Here is a 13,616-nt window from a genome sequence, read left to right as displayed (position 1 = left end):
CTGCGACTTCCGAAGCCCAAGTGGGCATGTGTTACAGTGCACTCTTTAGCCTTGCCATCTGCAGATGGCTTAAATCTTAACCAGCCAGTGCCCTCTTGGTACCCAGGTCCTCGTCCAGCATCCAGGAAGAACCAAGTTGCACACAGACTTGAAGGATGAATGCGGGGGTTTTATCGAGTGGTGGAGGTGGCTCTCAGTGGGATGGATGGGGAGCTGAGAGGGGATGGAGTGGGAAGATGATCTTCCCTTGGAGTTTGGCCGTCCAGCAGCTGATCTCCTCTCTGACCGTCCCCCAGCTGAACTCCTCTTGGTGTTCAGACACTCCTTCTCTCTGCCCCACCATTCTGCCATCCTTCTGCTCTTCTGTTTGTCTCCTCATGGAGACAGGGATTTGGGGTTTATATGGGTACAGGACGGGGGACATGGCGACCAAAAGGCAACTTTTGGGTGCAAAAACAGGAATGCCTGTTCCCATTTAGGGCCGTGGGTTTCCAGGCTTGAGGGCGGGGGCTTTCCCAGAGAACTGCCCTCTTCTACCCAGTATTTCCCTGTCTCCTGTCCGTATCAACACAGGCCTCAGGAGGTCCTGAGAACATGTGCCCAAGGTGGTCAGGGTGCAGTTTGGTTTTAGACATTTTAGGGAAACATGAAACTTCAATCAAATACATTTAAGAAATACATTGGTTTTGGGCTGGGCATGGTGGCTTACACTTGTAATCCCAGCACTTTGGGAGGCCAAGGTGGGCGAATCACCTGAGGTTGGGAGTTCAAGACCAGCCTGGCCAACGTGGCAAAACCCTGTCTCTACTAAAAATACAAAAATTAGCTGGGCATGGTGGTGCATGCTTGTAATCCCGACAACTCAGGAGGCTAAGGCAGGAGAATCACTTGAACCCAGGAGGCAGACATTGCAGTGAGTCGAGATCACGCCACTGGACTCCAGCCTGGGCGACAGAGCGAGACTCCATCTCAAAAAAAAAAAAAAATTGGTTTTGCCAGGTATGGTGGCTCATGCCTGTAATCCCAGCACTTTGGGAGGCCAAGGCAGGAGGATCACAAGGTCAGGAGTTCAAGACCAGCCTGGCCAATATGGTGAAACCCTGTCTCTGCTAAAAATATAAAAATTAGCCAGGCATGATGGCAGGCACCTGTAGTCCCAGCTACTCAGGAGGCTGAGGTAGGAGAATCACTTGAACCCAGGAGGAGGAGATTGCAGTGAGCCGAGATCGCGCAGCTGCACTCCAGCCTGGGTGACAGAGCGAGACTCTGTCTCAAAAAAAAAAAAAAACAAACATTGGTTTTGTCCAGAAATGTGAGACAACTTGAAGGGGGTTGGGGGAATTTCCAGCTTATAAGTAGATTTAAAAATTTTCTGGTTGACAGAGTAGACACGGTGGCTCATGCCCGTAATCCCAGCACTTTGGGAGGCCGAGATGGGCGGATCACGAGGTCAGGAGATCGAGACCATCCTGACTAACATTGTGAAACCCCATCTCTACTAAAACTACAAAAAAATTAGCCTGGCGCCTGTAGTCCCAGCTACTCGGAGGCTGAGGCAGGAGAATGGCGTGAACCACAAGGCGGAGCTTGCAGTGAGCCGAGATCGCGCCACTGCACTCCAGCCTGGGCGCCAGAGTGAGACTCCCTCTCAAAAAAAAAATATATATATATATATTTCTGGTTGACAATTGGTTGAGTTTATTTAAAGACCTGGGACTGGCCGGGCGCGGTGGCTCACACCTGTAATCCCAGCACTTTGGGAGGCTGAGGTGGGCGAATCAAGAGGTCGGGAGATCCAGACCATCCTGGCTAACACGGTGAAACCCCATCTCTACTAAAAATACAAAAAATTAGCCGGGCGTGGTAGCGGGAGCCTGTAGTCTCAGCTACTTGGGAGGCTGAGGCAGGAGAATGGCGAACCCGGGAGGCGGAGCTTTCAGTGAGCGGAGATCACGCCACTGCACTCCAGCCTGGGTGACAGAGCGAGACTCCGCCTCAAAAAAAAAAAAAAAAAAGACCTGGGATCAATAGAAAGGAATGTCTGTGTTAAGATCAACGATTGTAGAGACTGAAGCTCTTACTTTCAAAGAAAGCCTTCAGGTAGCAGGCTTTAGAGAGAATGGGTTGTCAAATGTTTCTTATCAGACTTGAAGTCTGCATTGATGTTAATGCTGGAGAGGTAGAATAAGGCGCATCCCATCCCCACTTCCCATCATGGCCTGAACCAGTCTCTCAGGTTAAATTTTCAGAGTTCCCTGGCTGAGGAGGAAGTCCATTCAGATGGTTGGGGAGCCTCAGAATTTTATTTTTGTTTTACATGACCATGGTTATGGTGACCACACGTCATGTTATCAATACTTTTTTTAAAAGCTTGCTTTTGCCTGGCACGGTGGCTCATGCCTATAATCCCAGCACTTTGGGAGGCTGAGATGTGCAGAGCACGAGGTCAGGAGTTCGAGACCAGCCTGGCCAACATGGTGAAACCCCATCTCTACTAAAGATACAAAAAATTAGCTGTGTGTGGTGGCATGTGCCTGTAATCCCAGCTACTTGGGAGGCTGAGGCAGGAGAATTGGTTGAACCGGGGAGGCAGAGGTTGCAGTGAGCTGAGATGGTGCCATTGCACTCAAGCCTGGGGCAACAGGGTGAGACTCCATCTCAAAAAAAAAAAAAAAAAGCTTGCTTTCAGCCAGTGGTAGTAGTTCATGGCTGCAATCCTAGAACTTTGGGTGGCTGAGGCAGGAGGACCACTTGAGCCCAGGAATTTAAGACCAGCCTGGGCAATATAGTGAGACCCCATCTCTGCTAAAAAAAAAAAAAAAAATTAGCCAGGCGTGGTGGCACATGCCTATGGATCCAGCTACTTGGGAGGCTGATGCAGGAGAATCACTTGAGCCCAGAAGATTGAGGCTGCAGTGAGCCATAATTGTGCCATTGCACTCCAGCCTGGGCAACAGGGCAAGACCCTGTCTCAAAAAATAAAATAAAATACAATACAAAACAAAATAGAAGGCTTTCCATTTGGACACAGGAATGGATATGTTACCAACCATGAGTTCTTGGGCTCTCAATGCAATGGAAATTGACATGGGGCCAAAAGAGTTTTCCCAGACAAGGCTTCACTGGAGCTTATGTCCAGGCATAAGGGAGGCGGCCCAAGGGAGAGAGAGTCCCTGACTGAGTCCTGGAAAGGAGCTGGTTAGGACTTTTTGTCAGGCAAAGGGTGGAAACTGATATCAGGGTAGGGTGTGCAGGCTGGGCTGGGGAAGGCCTCCGAGGACTAGGACAGGCTGATCAGCACTTCTGGTTGCGACGGTTATTTTGAGTCATGGGCCAGCTGGCTGGCTGGCTGGGGCAGCGAGGCTGTAAATCTGTTGCTCAGCATTCCTTTCCAAGGTGGGGACATTCTACAACCTTGGTTGATATTCTGGATCTTTTAAGGCCAGTTCCTGAAATTCTTTAAGTAAAAGGCCTGGTTAAATATTACAAGAGCACAGAAGAGCACTATAAACGGCTGTTTTCCTTGTATGACCAAAGTCTCAGGGTTAGCGAGTTTGGTGTCAAGCCAGGTAGTGGTGTGGGGTGTGTGATCCGTGGAAGGCATGAGAGAATGCTCTAGTGGGGGGTTAACCGAGCCAGCCCCGTCCCTACTCTGTCTCAGGTATGACTTTGTAAATAAATGTCCGTCCACACCCTGGCGGCAAATGAAATGCCCTTGCCAGGAGACCATGCCCAGAGGTTGTTTCAGCAACTGCCTCCCAGCACCACAGGGTTCCTTAATTACCATAAAGGATGTTAAAAGTCATTCAGGATTTGTGTTCGGCCAGAAGTTTGAGCGGTGTCTCTTTTTTTTTTTTTCTTTCTTTCTTTCTTTCTTTTTTTTTTTGAGACGGAGTTTCGCTCTTGTTGGGCAGAGGCTGGAGTGCAATGGCGTGATCTTGGCTCACCTGCCTCCCGGGTTCAAGTGATTCTCCTGCCTCAACCTTCTGAGTAGCCGGGATTACAGGCATGTGCCACCATGCCCAGCTAATTTTTTTTTTTGTATTTTTGGTAGAGATGGGGTTTCTCCGTGTTGGTCAGACTGGTCTTGAACTCCCGACCTCAGGTGACCCACCCGCCTCGGCCTCTCAAAGTGCTGGGATTACAGGTGTGAGCCACTGCGCCCGACCCTGAGCGGTGTCTTAGTTAGCTGGGGATGCTTTAACAAAATGCACAAAGTAACAAAAGAGCCAAGCCATGAAAGCGAAAGCAACAGGAGAAGCAAGGAAAGCACAGATTTACTGAAGACATTTCAGAGTGGGAGCAGGCTCAAGCAAGCGGCTCAGGTGCCTCTTCTTTTGGGTTTTTGTTTTGTTTTGTTTTTTGAGACCGAGTCTCTGTCGCCCAGGCTGGAGTGCCAGTGGTGCGATCTCAGCTCACTGCAAGCTCTGCCTTCTGGGTCTACGCCATTCTCCTGCCTCAGTCTCCCGAGTAGCTGGGACTACAGGCGCACGCCACTACACACGCCTAATATTTTTTGTATTTTTAGTAGAGACGGGGTTTCACCGTGTTAGCCAGGATGGTCTCCATCTCCTGACCTCGTGATCCGCCCGCCTTGGCCTCCCAAAATGCTGGGATTACAGGCGTGAGCCACCGTGCCTGGCCTAGGTTTTAAAGAATGTAGTGACTCAGGCAAGAGACATGGGCACCATGTGCTCTATCCTGTTGTGTCTTCAAAGCATCTGTCTGGAGAGCCGCACGGTCAGAGCCAGGGGCTCTGTGACATTTTGCAGGCAAGTGAGCATGCACGGCTCCTTCCGTCTGCTGCTTCCTCAAGCCACCTCTGACCTTTCTTTCTGTCTCAGGTAAGGGGCTAGGGGAGAAAAGACTAAGAAAAGAAGTGTTTCTAAGGGTCACAACCCAAGGAGAGCTCCTTTTAACATTTCTTGCAAGGTTGGTCTACTGACAGAAAATTCCCTGAGTTTTTGTTTGTTGAAGAAAATTTTATTTCTCTCTCTTTCTCTTTTTTTTATTTATTTATTTTTTTTATTTTTTTTTTGAGACAGAGTCTCGCTCTGTTACCCAGGCTGGAGTGCAGTGGTATGATCTTGGCTCACTGCAACCTCCACCTCCCGGGTTCAAGTGATTCTCCTGCCTCAGCCTCCTTAGTAGCCAGGACTACAGGAGCCCGCCACCATACCCAGGTAATTTTTTGTATTTAGTAGAGATGAGGTTTCTCCATGTTGGCCAGGCTGGTCTCGACCTCCTGACCTCAGGTGATCCGCCTGCCTCAGCCTCCCAAAGGGCTAGGATTACAGGCATGAGCCACCGCGCCCGGCCTTCTCTGTCGTTTTTGAAGGATAATTGTGCCGGATACAGAATTCTAGGTTGATGGGTTTTTTTCAACACATTAAATGTTACTCCACTCTCTTCTTGCTTGGATGAATTTTTTTGTTTGCTTGTTTTGTTTTTTTGAGACGGAGTCTCGCTCTGTCCCCCAGGCTGGAGTGCAGTGGCGAGATCGCGGCTCACTGCAAGCTCCGCCTCCCGGGTTGATGTCATTCTCCTGCCTCAGCCTCCCGAGTAGCTGAGACGATAGGCACCCACTGCCACGCCTGGCTAATTTTTTTGTATTTTCAGTAGAGATGGGGTTTCACCGTGTTAGCCAGGATGGTCTCGATCTCCTGACCTCGTGATCCGCCCACCTCGGCCTCCCAAAGTGCTGGGATTACAGGCATGAGCATGAATTTTTTTTTTGCATGTAGCTTCCAGTACCCAGATCACATGATTTTTGATGGAAGTCCAGTGTGATCCGTATTCTTGTTCCTCTATAGGAAGGTACTTTCCCTCCGACATCTTTCAAGATATTCTGTCTCTGGTTTCCTGCAGTTTGAATACGACATGCCAAAGTTCCTATTTTTTGGCATTTGTTGTACTTAGTGTTCTCTAAGCTTCCTAGATCTGTGGTTTGGTGTCTGACACCAATTTTGAAAAATGAGAAGCCATTATTACTTCAAATATTTCTTCTATCCCTTTCTCCCTCTCCTCTTCTGGTATTGCCATTATGAGTGTGTAAATTGCCTTCTATAATTGTCCCGTAGTTCTAGGATATTCTGTTCAGTTATTTTTACTCTTTTTTCTCCTTGCATTTCAGTTGGGGAAGTCTATGGACATGTCCTCAGCTTGCAGATTCTCTCCTGGGCTGTGTCCAGTCCACTGACGTCCCAGGCACAATCCCCCGTGTGACCCTGCCTGGCGGCGGCCTCTTGTTGGAGCTGTAAGTCACACAGGCTTCTGCCTGTCCTCTAGCTGAGTGTCACTGTATTGCGTCCCACCACCAAAAGAATCTTTAGATCTTATAAAACATCAATACACAGGCTTCTGCCTCTCCTCTAGCTGAGTGTCACTGTATTGCGTCCCACTACCAAAGGAATCTTTAAATCTTACAAAACATCAATAAAGGATTTGAGTCCTAAATATACAAGGATTTCTTTCTTTCTTTCTTTCCTCTTTCTTTCTTTCTCTCTCTCTTTCTTTCTTTCTCTCTTTTCTTTCTTTCCCTTCCTTCCTTTGTTTTCTCTCCTCTGTTTCTCCCTTTCTCTCTTTCTCTTTCGTCTTGCTGTTGCCAGGCTGGAGTGCAGTGGCGTGATCTTGGCCCACTGACACCTCCACTTCCCAGGTTCAAGTGATTCTCCTGCCTCGGCCTCCCGAGTAGCTGGGATTACAGGCGCCTGCCACCACACCCGGCTAATTTTTGTATTTTTAGTAGAGATGGGGTTTTATCATGTTGGCCAGGCTGGTCTCGAACTCCTGACCTCAAGTAATCCGCCTGCCTCAGCCTCCCAAAGTGCTGGGATTACAGGCATGAGCCACTGCGCCCAGCCTTTTTTCTTTTTCTTTTTTTTAAATAGGGTCTTGCTCTACCACCCAGGCTGGAGTGCAGTAGCACACATCAGCTCACTGCAACCTCTGTCCCCTGGGCTAAAGTGATCCTCCCGCCTTAGCCTCCTGAGTAGCGGGTACTACAGGCATGTGTCACCATGCCGGGCTAATTTTTGTACTCTTTTTTTATTTTGTAGAGAAGAGGTCTCACCATGTCACCCAAGCTGGTCTCAAAGTCCTGAGCTCAAGTGATCTGCCTGCCTTGGCCTCCCAAAGTGCTCAGATTACAGGTGTGAGCCACTACAACTGGCGAAAGAATTCTTAAAACTCAACAATAAGGGAACAACCTAACCAAAAAAATAGGCAAAAGATCTAGACACCTCACCAAAGAAGATATACAAATGGCAAATACACATATGGAAAGTTCTGAACGTCATGCCATGAGAAAAGTACAAATTCAAACAACAATGAAACATCGTTAAGCACTGCTTACAATGGCTGAAATCCAGAACACTGACAACACCGGGTGCTGGCGGGACATGGCACTCTCCTCCATTGCTGGTGGGAACGCTGTAATGGTGTAGCCACTTTGGAAGGGACTTTGGTGGTTTCTTAGAAACTAAACATCTTGGCCGGGCGCGGTGGCTCACGCCTGTAATCCCAGCACTTTGAGAGGCCGAGGTGGGGGCGGATCACCTGAGGTCAGGAGTTTGAGACCAGCCTGGCCAACATGGTAAAACCCCATCTCTACTAAAAATACAAAAATTAGCCGGGCATGGTGGCAGGCACCTGTAATCCCAGCTACTCGGGAGGCTGAGGCTGGAGAATCGCTTGAACCCAGGAGGCGGAGGTTGCAATGAGCAGAGATCATGCCACTGCACGAGTGAAATTCCGTCTCATTAAAAAAAAAAAAAAAGAAAGAAAGAAAGAAAAAAGAAACTAAACATCTTACCATATAATTCAGCAGTTGCACTCCTTGATCTTTACCCAAAGGGTTAAAAACTTATGTCTACACAAAACCCTGCACACCAATGTTTATAGCAGCTTTAGTAATTGTCAAAAACTGGAAGCCACCAAGGTGCCTCTCAGTAGGTGAATAAATAGACAAACTGTAGTGTACATTTGCAATGGAATATTATACAGCAATGAAAAAGAGTGAGCCATCAAGCCATGAAGCGATAGTGAGGAAACGTTAGGTGCACATTACCAAGTGAAAGACACTGATCTGAAGAGCCTGCCTACTGTGTGACTCCAACCAAGTGACATCCTGGAAAAGGTAAAACTATGGAGATAATTAAAAGGTCAGGAGGCTGGGCGCGGTGGCTCACGCCTGTCATCCCAGCAGGCGCGGTGGCTCACGCCTGTCATCCCAGCAGGCGCGGTGGCTCACGCCTGTCATCCCAGCAGGCGCGGTGGCTCACGCCTGTCATCCCAGCAGGCGCGGTGGCTCACGCCTGTCATCCCAGCAGGCGCGGTGGCTCACGCCTGTCATCCCAGCAGGCGCGGTGGCTCACGCCTGTCATCCCAGCAGGCGCGGTGGCTCACGCCTGTCATCCCAGCAGGCGCGGTGGCTCACGCCTGTCATCCCAGCAGGCGCGGTGGCTCACGCCTGTCATCCCAGCAGGCGCGGTGGCTCATGCCGTCATCCCAGCACTTTGGGAGGCCGAGGCAGGTGGATGTTTGAGCCCAGGAGTTCAAGACCAGGTTGGACAATATAGTGGGGCCCCATCTCAAAAAAAAAAAAAAAAACCAAAAATTAACCGTGTGTGGTGGCACACCCCTGTAGCGTAGACCTAGCTATTTGAGAAAGGCTAAGGCAGGAGGATTGCTTGCGTCCAGGAGGCAGAGGTTTCAGTGAGCCAAGATCATGCCTCTGCACTCCAGTCTAGGAGTCAGAGCAGACCCTCTCTCCAAAAAAAAAAAAAAAAATGGTCAGGCGTTGTCAGAAGGTTAGGACAAGGGGGAAAGGAAAGGATAGGAGAAGCACAGTGGGCTTTAGGGCCAGAAAACAACTTTGTGTGACACTGTGATGGTCAAGGGGGAAAGAAATGGATATGAGAAGCACAGCGGGCTTTAGGGCTGGAAAAGGACACTGTGATGGTCTGCACATGAGATTAGCATTTGACAGACCCAGAGAAGGGCCCATCATGAGTGACCCCTGATGTGAACCAAGTGAACTCTCCTGTAAATAATCACATAACAGCAGGACGGCACCACAGAGCTGGAATCGGCTATAGGGTGTGCACCAACTCACCTGCTGAAAAAAGAAAAATAAACAGCAAAATAAAGTAGAGATATTCATATGCTAATACGTTTAATTTTATTTTACTTTTTTGAGACAGGGTCTGCTCTGTCACCTGGGCTGGAGTGCAGTGGTGCCATCAGGGCTCACTGCAGCCTCAACTTCCTGGGCTCACGTGATCCTCCTGCTTTGGCCTCCCAAGATGCTAGTATTACAGGCATGCTCCACCACGCCCAGCTAATTCTGTAATTTTCTTTGTAGAGACAGTGTATTAGACTGTTCTCATATTGCTATAAAGAAATACCTGAGACTGGGTTATTTATAAAGAAAAGTTCTGCAGGCTGCACAGGAAGCTTGGCTCTGGCATCAGCTTCTGGGGAGGCCTTGGGAAGCTCGCACTCATGGTGGGAGGCAAGCAGGGAGCAGGCGCCGCAACAGGGCGAAAGCAGGAGCAAGAGAGTGAGGGGTGGGGGTGCCACACACTTCTACACACCCAGTTCTCCTGTGAACTCAGAGCAGGGAGCTCAGTTGTTGCCAAGGGGATGGCCCCAGCCATTCTTGAGGGAGTCGCCCCCATGACCTCCACCTCCCATCAGGTCCCACCTCCAGCACCAGGGATCACATTCCAACGTGAGATTTGGGCAGGGACGAATATCCAAGCTATATCAGACAGGGCTCACTCTGATGCCCAGCCTGTCTTGAACTCCTGGCATCTCGGCCTCCCAAAGTGCAGAGAGTACAGGTGTGACCCACCGCGCCCAGCCTGTGACTGCATTTTACTCCAGTATATGACTATTCTGTGGCTGTCTTCAGCCAGCTGTGTTCTCAGTTAATGGACATTTAGGCAGAGTCACCACTTTTTCACTATGGTGGAATCTCTTCTAACTTGCACGAATTCAACTGAAGGTGTGCAAACCCCCCCACCCAAGAAAAAGGGAGCACAACAACCCGTTTAAGACTGTAAAGTCGGCCAGGCATGGTGGCTCACGCCTGTAATTCCAGCACTTTGGGAGGCCGAGGCAGGCGGATCACGAGGTCAGGAGTTCGAGACCATCCTGGCTAACACGGTGAAACCCCGTCTCTACTAAAAAAAAAAAATACAAAAAATTAGCATGGTGTGCTAATTTAACAAAAAGTTAGGCGTGGTCATGGGCGCCTGTAGTCCCAGCTACTTGGGAGGCTGAGGCAGGAGAATGTGTGAACCCGCGAGGTGGAGCTTGCAGTGAGCCTAGATTGCGCCACTGCACTCCAGCCTGGGTGAGAGAGTGAGACTCCGTCTAAAAAAAAAAAAAAAGACTATAAAGCCGGTCAGGCACGGGGCTTATGTCTGTAATCCCAGCACTTTGCGAGGCCAAGGCGGGAGGATTGCTTGAGCCCAGGAGTTCGAGACCAGCCTGGGCAACATAGGGAGACCCTGTTCTCTGCAAAAAAGTTAAAACAAACAAAACCAAACTGTAAAGCCAGTGAGTCTGGCTGCTCCTGGCCTCTGTGGGTATGTGGGGCTCGTGAGGCATGTCGGGAGCAAGGCTGTGGTTTGCCATACGACTCATTTTCTATGTTTGCTTTTATATGATAGAAATCATACTGTTTTTCAATTAAGCTTTATTTTTTATCTAATGATGCAAACAATTCTTTTTTTTTTTTTTTTTTTTGAGTCAGAGTCTTGCTCTGTTGCCCAAGCTGGAGTGCAGTAGCGCCATCTTGGTTCACTGCAACCTCTGCCTCCTGGGTTCAAGAGATTCTTCTGACTCAGCATCCTGAGTAGCTTGGGATTACAGGCGTGCGCCACCACACTGGGCTAATTTTTGTATTTTTAGTAGAGATGGGGTTTCGCCACGTTGGCCAGGCTGGTCTCGAACTCCTGACCTTAGGTAATCCACCTGCTTCAGCCTTCCAAAGTGCTGGGATTACAGGCGTGAGCCACTGCACCTGGCCTCAAATTCGTTTTTATGTTTGTTTTTTCTTTCTTTCTTTTTTTTTTTTTTTTGATACAGGGTCTCACTCTGTTGCCCAGGCTGGAGTGCAGTGCCACGATCTCGGCTCACTGCAACCTCCGCCTCCCAGGTTCAGGCGATTCTCCTGCCTCAGCCTCCCGAGTAGCCGGAATTACAAGCATGTGCCACCATGCCTGGCTAATTTTTGTATTTTTAGTAGAGACAAGGTTTCACCATGTCTGCCAGGCTGGTCTCGAACTCCTGACCTCAGATGATCCACCCGTCTTGGCCTCCCAAAGTGCTGGGATTACAGGCGTGAGCCACCATGCCCGGCCCTATGTTAGTGTTTTCCTTATAGAAATCTTATTTTTTTTCAATTAAACTTTATTTTCTATCTAATGATGCAAACAATTTTTTAAAGCAAAATAATAAGATCTTTAATGGAAAACAGCATTCCCTTCAGCAGGCTCTCCATCTGTATGTCTCATTCTTGATACAGGGACCACCTTTAACTCGTAGAGCTATTTATTCTGACTATTTATGTATTTGTTTTCTTTTTCTTTCTTTCTTTTTTTTTTTTTTTTTTTGAGACAGAGTCTTGCTGTGTTGCCCAGGCTGGAGGGCAGTTGAGTGATCTTGGCTCACTGCAACCTCCGCCTCCTGGGCTCAAGCAATTCTCCTGCCTCAGCCTCCCAAGTAGCTGGGATTACAGGCATCGGCCACCTTTCTGGGCTAATTTTTGTATTTTTAGTAGATATGGGGTTTTGCCACATTGGCCAGGCTGGTCTCAAACTCCTGACCTTAGTTGATCCGCCCGCCTCAGCCTCCCAAAATTCTGGGATTACAGGCGTGAGCCACCACACCCAGCCTATTTTTTTCTTTTCCAACTTTTATTTTTAATTCAGGGATGCAGGTGCAGGTCTGTTTCCTGGGTATACTGTGTGATGCTGAGGTTTGGGGTGCGAATGATCCCGCACCCAGGTACTGAGCATAGTCTCCGGCAGTTGGTTTCTCAGCCCTTCCCCGCTCCCTCCCTCTCCTCTCTGGTGGTCCCAGTGTTTACTGTTGCGGTCTTTATGTCCATGGGCACTGATGTTTAGCTCCCACTTGTAACTGAGAGCATGTGGTATTTGGTTTTTAGCTCCTGTATTGATTCACTCAGGACAGTGGCCTCCAGCTGCATCCATGTTGCTACAAAGGACATGATCTCGTTCTTTTTCGTGGCCGCGTCTGTGTTTGTGACCGCAGGAGTGCTGTCAAGCTGAGAGGCTCTCTCATGTTTAAAGTTTTTTTTTTTTTTGAGACGGAGTCTTGCTCTGTCGCCCAGGCTGGAGTACACTGGCGCGATCTCGGCTCACTGCAACCTCCACTCCCCAGGTTCAAGGGATTCTCCTCCCTCAGCCTCCCGAGTAGCTGGGAATACAGGCGTATGCCACCACACCCAGCTGATTTTTGTATTTTTTAGTAGAGATGAGGTTTTGCCATGTTGGCCAGGCTGGTCTCGAACTCCCAGCCTCAGGTGATCCACCTGCCTCAGCCTCCCAAAGTGCTGGGATTATAGGCTTGAGCCACTGTGCCCAACCTAAAGATGTATTTTTTTAATAACATAGCCTCTACAAAATACAAGTCAGATATTTTTTCTTGGCACTGGACCCAATAGAGAGCGCCTCCCAAAGGAGCTCCTGAGGGCAATCTTGGGTCTACCCAACTGCTAGAGACTGAGTGTGTCCCCCCAAATGCATAGGTTGAACCTAACTCCCAAGGTGAGGGTATCAGGATGTGGGGTCTTGGGAGGTGATGAAGTCGTTGCGGGGAGCCCTCAGGAATGGGATTTGTGCCCTTGTGAAAGAGGCCCCAAAGAGCTGCCTGGCCTCTCCCAGACACCAGATCTGCCGGTGCTCCATCTTGGACCTCCAGCCTCCAGAACTTTGAGAAATCAATTTCTGTTGTTTATAAGCAGTTTATGGTCCAGTCAAGTGCCACAAGTCCCATAGATAGTCCCATACATGATGACACCGTATTTTTTTTTTTTTTTTTTGAGACGGAGTCTCGCTCTGTCACCCAGGCTGGAGTGCAGTGGTGTGATCTCGGCTCACTGCAACCTCCGCCTCCCCAGTTCAAGCGATTCTCCTGCCTCAGCCTCAGAAGCTGGGATTACAGGCATGTGCCTCCATGCCCGGCTAATTTTTGTATTTTTAGTTTAGACGGGGTTTCACCATGTTGGCCAGGCTGGTCTCGAACTCCTGACCTCAGGTGATCCAACCGCCTCGGCCTCCCACAGTGCTGGGATGACAGTGTGAGCCACCGCGCCCGGCTGGCACGTTATTTTTTACGCCTTTTCTGTATTTAGATACACAAGAGCTCACCACTGTCAAGGGGGCCCACAGTATCTGGTGCAGTGACATGCTCTGCAGGTTTGTAGCCTGGGAACAGCAGGTTACGGCACAGGGCTGAGGTGTGTCACGGGCTGTGCTAGCCAGGTTTGTGTGAGTGAATGCTGTGAGGTCTGCACGACAGTGATATCGCCCGAGCATGCATTTCTCAAAACAGATCTCACTAGGCGACCCATGACTGTACTT

The sequence above is a fragment of the Pan troglodytes genome, chromosome 22, assembly GCF_028858775.2.
Source record: "Pan troglodytes isolate AG18354 chromosome 22, NHGRI_mPanTro3-v2.0_pri, whole genome shotgun sequence".
NCBI lineage: Eukaryota > Metazoa > Chordata > Mammalia > Primates > Hominidae > Pan > Pan troglodytes.
Note: the sequence above shows the minus strand (reverse complement) of the source record.